Raw genomic sequence first — 12,379 nt, 5'->3', positions numbered from 1 at the left:
TCTCACACTGGATCTCCCTTACTAAGCTTCCTGCCATGGTTTACCATCCCACACAAAACCCTCTCTGAGGCTCAAGCGAATTCTTAGCTTTGAACTCCTATAGAAGGAACGGGAAGGCTGGGGAAACCGCTTTTGAATAAAGTACTTGTATGAGGCCCTGGGATCAATTCTCAGCCACACTCATGCAAATCAAAAAGAAAATTCCTTGACCTGATGATGAAACATGCAAAGAGTAAACACTCCACTTAATAAGGAGGAATGAGGAAATGGGAAGGAGAAATTGGACCAAATTAAGATCTAGGCAGACAAGACATTCTATCCTATAACATCATGTCCAGCACATAGGGAAGAGAGGGTCAGGAATTGACTGGTGTGACCTGGTGTTGGCCTTGCTTATTTTAACATTCATGACCATATGTATGCATAAATTTTTTCAACCTACTTTATTAAGCATTCAACCTCCCCCTAGCCTACCACCCACCAGAGGTAATGGAAAAGAAAAGGTATTAGGGCAGGGTGGAAGTAGATCTGTTTAGAAATAGTTCTTTGGAGGTGAGTCCAATCTTTGTTGTCAGGATATAAGCAGTTCAGTCCAGTGGCAAACACCACACACTAATAGTAGCTGCAGTCCAGTCCTCTCAGCAGACACCACACAAGAACCAGCAGCTGCAATCCAGTTCACTTGGCAGTCATCACACATGAGCCAGCAAGGACAGTTTAATCCTGAAGAAACTGTAAGGCTTGTCAACTGACCTGAGGCCACAGATGCAGCAAGAGGCCACAGGAACCTCATGGGAAGTTCTTTGGCAAGTTTCTCTCTGTGGCGTTACTGCAAATGAAGCTTGTAAGATGCACCAATACATGAATGTTGTTAAAGAAGAAAAGCAAGGTGGAGCAAGGCAAACCAATGCTCCAGCTCCCACTGTCTGGGTCAGGAGGCAGTGTTCCAGTCACAGCCACACCCTGGGTCACTGGTAGGTAGGTTCTGACCCAGAGTGCAATGATGGGGCCAAGCTTTCAACACTAAGGTTTCTGGGAGATATAAAGATCCAAACTGTGGTAACCATATGAGGTCACAGGCATTGTGAACAGTTGGAAGGGTATGCCTATATTGAGAAGAACAGAGTTGGCACAGGACCAGGGACATGGCTTGGTGGGCAAAAGTGCTGCCTGTCTGTGAGTGCATTGTTGTATGGTTGAGTGTCGCATTTGATTTACATAGTTCTAAAAATACTCAACACAGTGCTCATGAAGTTAATGTAGATAAAACCTTTGAAGAAGGTTCCAGCAAAAGAATATGATACTAGAGCTGGGAATCGTTCAAAGGATTGAGGCAGATCCAGGGCTGTATTTTCCCACAATCGATGAGGTTCTCTGCTCTCTGCCCTCTCTCATCACTTGCAGAAAACTCTGACCGAGGAAGACATACTCTCCTGAATATAAACACCCTTTGAGCCTTTAACTTGTTGAAATATTACTTTAGGGAAAAAATGAACAAGAAATGGCCCTGTTTGTTAAATAAGAAGAAAGAAAGGAAGAAGGAAAGAGAGAGAGAGAGAGCGAGCACTGGGCCATGTGAGGAGGGGGAGTCAGGGAAGAGAGAAAGGAGAGGAGCTGCTGATAAAAAAAAGGAGGCCTGGGCCAAAAGACTGGGATAAGCAAAATGACCAGACCATATAGGGAAGGGCTGCAGGAAGAACAGCTCATCCTCTGGTCTGGGAAAGTTGAGGATGGGGGCAGGGGTGTGTTAGCCATATCCTGTAACAAGTGAGACTGAGGCATGCTGGGAGAATCTGATGGCCAGGTCCATTTTTATGTTTAATACGCACCTCAGCTGTTTGTCCAGGGTTTGAGATCTAGCACTTGCCATGTAAATAACATTATTGAAGGAAAAAAAAATACAGGCAGTTTCCAAGCTGCATTTCACATACTCGGTGGAAAACCATCAAAGGCTTTGCATGGTTGCCATGTTCCCAAAAGTCCCTACAAGTCTTCCGATGTGGACAAGAACAAAATCGCTCTGTGAAGCAATTGTTATTTTCAGGTGAGAATCAGTTACATGACACTGCTTTTCACCTTGGTGTGCAGACTTTTTCCCAAGCTGTGATATGACAAGTGCTCAGTGACAAGAAACAGGACAATGTGACATTCTGCTTCTGCTACATCCAGGATGCATAAGCACCAAGAGAAAGGACTTAAGGTATAGAGTTTCAAACCCAGGGGGAAAACTGTTGACATGCCTATTTAATATATCAAAGTGGACTTGGCCTCCTCGGTTTCACAGCATCCCTCAGTCCCTAGCTATTGCAAGGTATGGCTGCCACACCCAGCCCTCTACCCTGAACTTTCCAGCCCAGGGCCTGAGCTGCCCTTCCCACAGAGGCTCTTTCCCATATAATCCAGACATTTTGGTTACCATCTCCCTCTTTTGTTCCATTGGCCTCTTGGCTGCTGCACCTGGTTCCCCTCTCTTCCTCTCCTTTCTTCTCTCCCCTCATGGTCCAGCTCTGTCTGGCCATGTACACTCTGGACTCTCCCAGATGCCCCCACCCTTGACTATGCTCTCCCACACATCTGTAATAAGCATTCTCCTCCATCACACTTAGAAACAGTCATGTCCTTTTCGTTTCTTTTTATTCCTTTTCTCATTCAAAGGGAAAACAGAAGAACAAGTACATGTGTGGGCAGAGGCCTGCTGTTGATATCAATAAAGTACAGAATGATCGAGACAGAAATCTGACATCACCTTCAGACCTCTGCACACACATGCCTTGCATACTGTATAAAGTGAGGGCACCCCCAACCCAAGGTATGGGCGAGGGGAAGGTTTTTGGTTTTGTTTTGTTTTTAAAGATTTATTTATTTATTATATGCAAATACACTGTAGCTGTCTTCAGACACCCTAGAAGAGGGCATCAGATCTCATTTTGGATGGTTGGATGTGGTTGCTGGGGTTTGAACTCAGGACCTTCAAAAGAGCAGTCAGTGCTCTTAACCACTGAGCCATCTGTCCAGTTGGAGGGGAAGGTTTTTATTGTAGATATGAGGAAGAATACAGCAGAAAGAGAAAGTAGTACATTGAACAAGGCCAGCAGACTGGATTGAGCCATGAGAAGAGAGAGAAAGGTGGATAGGGAGAGCAAGAGAGGAAGAGAGGAAGACCAAGAGAGAGAGGCAAGGGAGGCAAGCATGAGCTTTGGTATGCTAATAGTCAACCATTTGTCCTCAATTTCTTTTGGACCTGACACATACATACTTTTTTACAAGGGCTGGCTCTGTGTGTAAAGGTGCTTGCCACCAAGCCTGATGATCTATCTGAGTTATATTGCCGGGGTCCACAAGACCTCTGACGGGTACACTATGTGTTTGTTGTGAGATAGTACACATAAAAACTTACACATCACATTCAACAAATATTTGTGGACAGTGAACAGAAAGACAGGCCAAGAAATATCAGGTATGGTCAATGCGAGGACACACAGGAATTTTGGGATGTCATGTAAAAGGCACCACCTCTGGCCTCCCTCCATTCCCTAGATAACCTGGGCAGTTCGCAAGAGTTTCTACCCCCCAAGTTTGAGCTGGTTAGCTTTTTTCTTTTTTTTTTATTTTTATTACATATTTTCCTCGATTACATTTCCAATACTATCCCAAAAGTCCCCCATAGCGCCCCCCACTTCCCTACCCACCCATTCCCATTCTTTTGACCCTGGCATTCCCCTATATTGGGGCATATAAAGTTTGCAAGTCCAATGGGCCTCTCTTTCCATTGATGGCCGACTAGGCCATCTTTCGATACATATGCAGCTAGAGACAAGAGCTCCAGGGTTCTGGTTAGTACATCATGTTGTTCCAACAATAGGGTTGCAGATCCCTTTAGCTCCTTGGGTACTTTCTCTAGCTTCTCCATTGGGAGCCCTGTGATACATCCAATAGCTGACTGTGAACATCCACTCCTGTGTTTGCTAGGCCCCGGCATCGTCTCACAAGAGACAGCTATATTTGGGTCCTTTCAGCAAAATCTTGCTAGTGTATGCAATGGTGTCAGCGTTTAGAAGCTGATTATGGGACGGATCCCTGGATACAGCAGTCTCTAAATGGTCCATCCTTTCATCACAGCTACGAACTTTGTCTCTGTAACTCCTTCCCTGGGTGTTTTGTTCCCAATTCTAAGAAGGTGCACAGTGTCCACACTTTGGTCTTCATTCTTCTTGAGTTTCATGCGTTTATCAAATTGTATCTTATATCTTGGGTATCCTAAGTTTTGGGCTAATATCCACTTATCAATGAATACATATTGTGTGAGTTCTTTTGTGATTGTGTTACTTCACTCAAGATGATGCCCTCCAGGTCCATCCATTTGGCTAGGAATTTCATAAATTCATTCTTTTTAATAGCTGAGTAGTACTCCATTGTGTAAATGTACCATAATTTCTGTATCCATTCCTCTGTTGAGGGACATCTGGGTTCTTTCCAGCTTCTGGCTATTATAAATAGGGCTGCTATGAACATAGTGGAGCATGTGTCCTTTTTACCGGTTGGGACATCTTCTGGATATATGCCCAGGAGAGGTATTGCTGGATCCTCCGGTAGTACTATGTCCAATTTTCTGAGGAACCGCCAGACTGATTTCCAAAGTGGTTGTACAAGCTTGCAATCCCACCAACAATGGAGGAGTGTTCCTCTTTCTCCACATCCTCGCCAGCATCTGCTGTCACCTGAATTTTTGATCTTAGCCATTCTGACTGGTGTGAGGTGGAATCTCAGGGTTGTTTTGATTTGCATTTCCCTGATGATTAAGGATGTTGAACATTTTTTCAGGTGCTTCTCTGCCATTCGGTATTCCTCAGGTGAGAATTCTTTGTTCAGTTCTGAGCCCCATTTTTTAATGGGGTTATTTGACTTTCTGGAGTCCACCTTCTTGAGTTCTTTATATATATTGGATATTAGTCCCTTATCTGATTTAGGATAGGTGAAGATCCTTTCCCAATCTGTTGGTGGTTTTTTGTCTTATTGATGGTGTCTTTAGCCTTGCAGAAGCTTTGTAGTTTCATGAGGTCCCACTTGTCAATTCTCGATCTTACAGCACAAGCCATTACTGTTCTATTCAGGAATTTTTCCCCTGTGCCCATATCTTCAAGGCTTTTCCCCACTTTCTCCTCTATAAGTTTCAGTGTCTCTGGTTTTATGTGAAGTTCCTTGATCCACTTAGACTTGACCTTAGTACAAGGAGATAGGAATGGATCGATTCGCATTCTTCTACATGTTAACAACCAGTTGTGCCAGCACCATTTGTTGAAAATGCTGTCTTTCTTCCACTGGATGTTTTTAGCTCCCTTGTCGAAGATCAAGTGACCATAGGTGTGTGGGTTCATTTCTGGGTCTTCAATTCTATTCCATTGGTCTATTTGTCTGTCACTATACCAGCACCATGCAGTTTTTATCACAATTGCTCTGTAGTAGAGCTTTAGGTCCGGCATGGTGATTCCACCAGAGGTTCTTTTATCCTTGAGAAGAGTTTTTGCTATCCTAGGTTTTTTGTTATTCCAGATGAATTTGCAGATTGCACTTTCTAATTCGTTGAAGAATTGATTTGGAATTTTGATGGGGATTGCATTGAATCTGTAGATTGCTTTTGGCAAGATAGCCATTTTTACAATGTTGATCCTGCCAATCCATGAGCATGGGAGATCTTTCCATCTTCTGAGATCTTCTATAATTTCTTTCTTCAGAGACTTGAAGTTTTTATTATACAGATCTTTCACTTCCTTAGTTAGAGTCACGCCAAGATATTTTATATTATTTGTGACTATTGAGAAGGGTGCTGTTTCCCTAATTTCTTTCTCAGCCTGTTTATTCTTTGTGTAGAGAAAGGCCATTGATTTGTTTGAGTTAATTTTATATCCAGCTACTTCACCGAAGCTGTTTATCAGGCTTAGGAGTTCTCTGGTGGAATTTTTAGGGTCACTTATATATACTATCATATCATCTGCAAAAAGTGATATTTTGACTTCATCTTTTCCAATTTGTATCCCTTTGATCTCCTTTTGTTGTCGAATTGCTCTGGCTAGGACTTCAAGTACAATGTTGAATAGGTATGGAGAAAGTGGACAGCCTTGTCTAGTCGCTGATTTTAGAGGGATTGCTTCAAGCTTCTCACCATTTACTTTGATGTTGGCTACTGGTTTGCTGTAGATTGCTTTTATCATGTTTAGGTATGGGCCTTGAATTCCTGATCTTTCCAAGACTTTTATCATGAATGGGTGTTGGATCTTGTCAAATGCTTTTTCCGCATCTAAGGAGATGACCATGTGGTTTTTGTCTTTGAGTTTGTTTATATACTGGATTACGTTGATGGATTTCCGTATATTGAACCATCCCTGCATCCCTGGGATGAAACCTACTTGGTCAGGATGGATGATTGTTTTGATGTGTTCTTGGATTCGGTTAGCAAGAACTTTATTGAGGATTTTTGCATCAATATTCATAAGGGATATTGGTCTGAAGTTTTCTATCTTTGTTGGGTCTTTTTGTGGTTTAGGTATCAGAGTAATTGTGGCTTCATAGAATGAGTTGGGTAGAGTACCTTCTGTTTCTATTTTGTGGAATAGTTTGTGAAGAACTGGGGTTAGATCTTCTTTGAAGGTCTGATAGAACTCTGCACTAAACCCATCTGGTCCTGGGCTTTTTTTAGTTGGGAGACTATTAATGACTGCTTCTATTTCTTTGGGGGATATAGGGCTGTTTAGATCATTAACCTGATCTTGATTCAACTTTGGTACCTGGTATCTGTCTAGGAACTTCTCCATTTCATCCAGGTTCTCCAGTTTTGTTGAGTATAGCCTTTGGTAGAAGGATCTGATGGTGTTTTGGATGTCTTCAGGATCTGTTGTTATGTCTCCTTTTTCATTTCTGATTTTGTTAATTAGGATGCTTTCCCTGTGCCCTCTAGTGAGTCTGGCTAAGGGTTTATCTATCTTGTTGATTTTCTCAAAGAACCAGCTCCTTGATTGGTTGATTCTTTGAATAATTCTTCTTGTTTCCACTTGGTTGATATCGCCCCTGAGTTTGATTATTTCCTGCCGTCTACTTCTCTTGGGTGAGTTTGCTTCCTTTTGTTCTAGTGCTTTTAGGTGTGTTGTCAAGCTGCTAATGTGTGCTCTCTCTAGTTTCCTTTTGGAGGCACTCAGAGCTATGAGTTTTCCTCTTAGAAATGCTTTCATTGCGTCCCATAAGTTTGGGTATGTTGTGGCTTCATTTTCATTGAACTCTAAAAAGTCCTTAATTTCTTTCTTTATTCCTTCCTTGACCAAGGTATCATTGAGAAGAGTGTTGTTCAGTTTCCACGTGAAGGTTGGCTTTCTATTATTTATTTTGTTATTGAAGATCAGCCTTAGGCCATGGTGATCTGATAGGATGCATGGGACAATTTCAATATTTTTATATCTGTTGAGGCCTGCTTTGTGACCAATTATGTGGTCAATTTTGGAGAAGGTATCATGAGGTGCTGAGAAGAAGGTATATCCTTTTGTTTTAGGATAGAATGTTCTGTAGATATCTGCCAGATCCATTTGATTCATAATTTCTCTTAGTTTCACTGTGTCCCTGTTTAGTTTCTGTTTCCATGATCTGTCCATTGGTGAAAGTGGTGTGTTGAAGTCTCCCACTATTATTGTATGAGGTGCAATGTGTGCTTTGAGCTTTACTAAAGTTTCTTTAATGAATGTGGCTGCCTTTGTATTTGGAGCATAGATATTCAGGATTGATAGTTCCTCTTGGAGGATTTTACCTTTGATGAGTATGAAGTGTCCCTCCCTGTCTTTTTTAATGACTTTGGGTTGGAAGTCAATCTTATCAGATATTAGAATGGCTACTCCAGCTTGTTTCTTCATGCCATTTGCTTGGAAAATTGTTTTCCAGCCTTTCATTCTGAGGTAGTGTCTATCTTTTTCTCTGAGATGAGTTTCCTGTAAGCAGCAAAATGTTGGGTCTTGTTTGTGTAGCCAGTTTGTTAGTCTATGTCTTTTTATCGGGGAGTTGAGTCCATTGATATTAAGAGATATTAAGGAAAAGTAATTGTTGTTTCCTGTTATTTTTGTTGTTAAAGTTGGCATTTTGTTCTTGTGGCTGTCTTCTTTTAGGTTTGTTGAGGGATTACCTTCTTGTTGTTTCTAGGGCGTGGTTCCTGTCCTTGTATTGGTTTTTTTCTGTTATTATCCTTTGAAGGGCTGGATTCGTGGAGAGATAATGTGTGAATTTGGTTTTGTCGTGGAATACTTTGGTTTCTCCATCTATGTTAATTGAGAGTTTGGCTGGGTATAGTAGCCTGGGCTGGAATTTGTGTTCTTTTAGTGTCTGTATAACATCCGTCCAGGATCTTCTGGCTTTCATAGTCTCTGGTGAAAAATCTGGTGTAATTCTGATAGGCTTGCCTTTATATGTTACTTGGCCTTTTTCTCTTACTGCTTTTAGTATTCTATCTTTATTTAGAGCATTTGTTGCTCTGATTATTATGTGTCGGGAGGTATTTCTTTTCTGGTCCAGTCTATTTGGAGTTCTGTAGGCTTCTTGTATGTTCATGGGCATCTCTTTCTTTAGATTTGGGAAGTTTTCTTCTATAATTTTGTTGAAGATGTTTGCTGGTCCTTTGAGTTGAAAATCTTCATTCTCATCCACTCCTATTATCCGTAGGTTTGGTCTTCTCATTGCGTCCTGTATTTCTTGGATGTTTTGAGTTAGGATCTTTTTGCATTTTACATTTTCCTTGATTGTTGTGCCGATGTTCTCTATGGAATCTTCTGCACCTGAGATTCTCTCTTCCATCTCTTGTATTCTGTTGCTGATGCTCGTATCTATGGTTCCAGATTTCTTTCCTAGGGTTTCTATCTCCAGTGTTGCCTCATTTTGGGTTTTCTTTATTGTGTCTACTTCCCTTTTTAGGTCTAGTATGGTTTTGTTCATTTCCATCATCTGTTTGGATGTGTTTTCCTGTTTTTCTGTAAGGACTTCTACCTGTTTGATTATGTTATCGTGTTTTTCTTTAAGGATTTGTAACTCTTTAGCAGTGTTCTCCTGCAATTCTTTAAGGGATTTTTGTGCTTTCTCTTTATTGTCTTCTGCCTGTTTAGCAGTGTTCTCCTGCATTTCTTTAAGTGTGTTATTAAAGTCCTTCTTGAAGTTCTCTATCATCATCAGGAGATATGCTTTTAAATCCGTGTCTAGCTTTTCCGGTGTGTTGGGGTGCCCTGGACTGGGCGAAGTGGGGGTGCTGGGTTCTGATGATGGTGAGTGGTCTTGGTTTCTGTTAGTAAGATTATTACGTTTACCTTTCGCCATCTGGTAATCTCTGGGGTTAGTTGTTATCGTTGTCACTGTTTAAAGATTGGAGCAGAAGCTGTGTTCCACTCACCAGCAGTCTCTAAATCCTGCGGCGGGTGTCGTGGGTAGCTGACGGTACCCCGGTGCTGGTCCAGCCGGAAGAGGCCTGTGGTCCTACACAGGCCGTTTTTCTGCTTCCCTAACTAATGCAGTCTCTGGTCCCGCGTGCAATTGGATTGGAGCAGAAGCTGTGTTCCACTCTCCAGAAGTCTTAAGATCCTGTGGTGGGTGTTGTGGGTAGCTGGTGAGTGTCAGCCGACCCTGCGCCCCAGCTGCCCTGGTACTTTTCTGACTGGAAGAGGGTTGTGGCCCTATGTAGGCCGGATTTCTCTCTCCCCAACCAGAGCAGTCTCAGCTCCCGCGTGATTGGACTGGAACAGAAGCTGTGTTCCACTCACCAGCAGTCCCAAAATCCTGCGGCGGGGGTCGTGGGTAGCTGGCAGGTGTCAGGCAACCCTGCGCTCCCGCTACCCCGGCGCTGATCCGGCCGGATGAGGCCTGTGGCCCTACTCAGGCCGGTTTCTGCTTCCCTAACTAATGCAGTCTCAGGTCCCGCGCAATTGGATTGGAGCAGAAGCTGTGTTCCACTCACCAGCAGTCCCAAAATCCTGCGGCGGGGGTCGTGGGTAGCTGGCGGGTGTCAGGCAACCCTGTGCTCCTGCTACCCCGGTGCTGATCCAGCCGGATGAGGCCTGTGGTCCTACTCAGGCCGGTTTCTGCTTCCCTAACTAATGCAGTCTCAGGTCCCGCGCAATTGGATTGGAGCAGAAGCTGTGTTCCACTCACCAGAAGTCTTAAGATCCTGTGGCGGGTGTTGTGGGTAGCTGGCGAGTGTCAGCAGACCCTGCGCCCCAGCTGCCCCGGTGTTTTTCTGACCGGAAGAGAGTTGTGTCCCTATGTAGGCCGGATTTCTCTCTCCCCAACCAGAGCAGTCTCAGGTCCCGTGTGATTGGACTGGAGCAGAAGCTGTGTTCCACTCACCAGCAGTCCCAAAATCCTGCGGCGGGGGTCGTGGGTAGCTGGCGGGTGTCAGGCAACCCTGCGCTCCCGCTACCCCGGCGCTGATCTGGCCGGATGAGGCCTGTGGCCCTACTCAGGCCGGTTTCTGCTTCCCTAACTAATGCAGTCTCAGGTCCCGCGCAATTGGATTGGAGCAGAAGCTGTGTTCCACTCACCAGCAGTCCCAAAATCCTGCGGCGGGGGTCGTGGGTAGCTGGCGGGTGTCAGGCAACCCTGCGCTCCCGCTACCCCGGCGCTGATCTGGCCGGATGAGGCCTGTGGCCCTACTCCGGTTAGCTTTTTTCAACTTGACACAAACTGATCACTTGGGAGGGGACCTCAATTGAGGATGTGCCTCTACCAGGTTGGCTTGTGGGCACGCCTGCAGGAATGTTTTCTTGATAATGATTGAATTGGGAGAGCCCAGCCAGCTGTGACAGGTGGCTATGGGTGTGTAAGGAGACAGGTTAGGTAACCAATAGAGAGCAAGAGAGTAAGCAGCATTCCATGGGCCATGGTGTTCCAGTTTCTGCTCCAGGTTTCTGCCTGTTTCCCTCAGGTGTGAGCTGTAAAGTGTGAGTGAAATACGCCCTTCTCCACCATGCTTTTGGTCATGGTGTCTACCCTGGTCATAGAGAAGCACACCACGAACACAGTTCTCAGCTCCATTTCTTCATAAGGATTCCTCTGTTATCTCCTTGCTTTCTGAAATTTGAAATACCTGCAGTTGTTGAGACATGCTGAGAGCTGAGGTTGCTGGCAGCCCAGTGTTATTCAGCTGTTACCAGCACACTAATACGAAACTGTATAAGCAGCAAGAATACCAAGAAACTGAATATGTGATCCTCCCACTTTACCCTCATCCATTCCCCCACCCCTTTTAGAGTTGTGTTCCTTTAAATCCATTAATGAAGTTGCATCTATGATAGTCATGTCCTCTGAAGTTGTTTTTTGAGACAGTGTTTCTCTGTGTCGCCCTGGCTGTCCTGGAACTCACTCTGTAGACCAGGCTGGCCTTGAACTCAGAAATCCACCTGCCTCTGCCTCTCAAATTCTGGGATTAAAGGCGTGTGCTTTTTTCACGCCCGGCTCCCACTTCCTCTTCTCATGGCGAATTTATTTCTGAACATCTGTCCATTCCTGAGAAGAGCGCCTTCACGTCTGTCCAGACTGCCATCTACAAGGATTACTTAATTCTGAGGTCTTTCTAAAATCCATTCAAGAGGATTTTCATCGGGCCCATTGCACAAGGAGCTGGCTTTTGAACTAGAGGTTTTAGAAGGAGTTGACCAAGGTCAAGATCTGTTAGCCTTGAAAGTAAAACGTCTTGGGTTGGGGAGCTCGGAAGTAGAGCGCCTCAAAATGTTTTCCCTGTTTCTTTCTATACAGTCCACTCCAGGTCTTGCACCGCCTCTAGCATTTGGAACGAGGACTCCTTGTTCCTGATCAGAACTGGGCGGTGGTACTTTTACTTTTTCTGCGGCCTTCATCTGCATCCAGCTGCACTCCATTTAGTACTGCATTCGACTGGTCTCTGCCATCTTGGCCACAGCGAGAGACGGAAGCGCTACTTTGCTGTTCTGTAATAACTACCGGTTGCTATCTGCTCTAACTTAGTTCACTGTGCATGTGCTGGGCTTTGCATCTCTTTCCTTTCCCTGGACCTGCTGGAGAGTTCCAGGGCAGGACAGGGCAGGACAGGGCAGAGCAGGTAGTCCTGAGTATGCTAGATGGCTCCAAGTGGTTCTGGTAGGCGCTTTTACAGTTCCTTAGCAGAACATGCTAGTGAGGTTAGAGAGACGCAGGCACCTACAAGCTTCGCACTTTTTTGCTTTATTTTTCAGACAGGATCTTTCTATGTCGACCTCCCAAACGCTGTAATTAAAGGCCTGCCTGCCACATTTCTTCTCTTTCGAAGCTGCACTTCCAAATTTCTCCACCACGCGGCACCCATCAGTCAACTGGTGTCTGCGGTTCTGCTAGGTGAGTTGCTACAGCACAA

The sequence above is a fragment of the Mus caroli genome, unplaced genomic scaffold (genome assembly GCF_978045245.1).
Source record: "Mus caroli unplaced genomic scaffold, Mus_caroli_1 scaffold_9, whole genome shotgun sequence".
NCBI lineage: Eukaryota > Metazoa > Chordata > Mammalia > Rodentia > Muridae > Mus > Mus caroli.
This window is presented reverse-complemented; position numbering follows the sequence as displayed.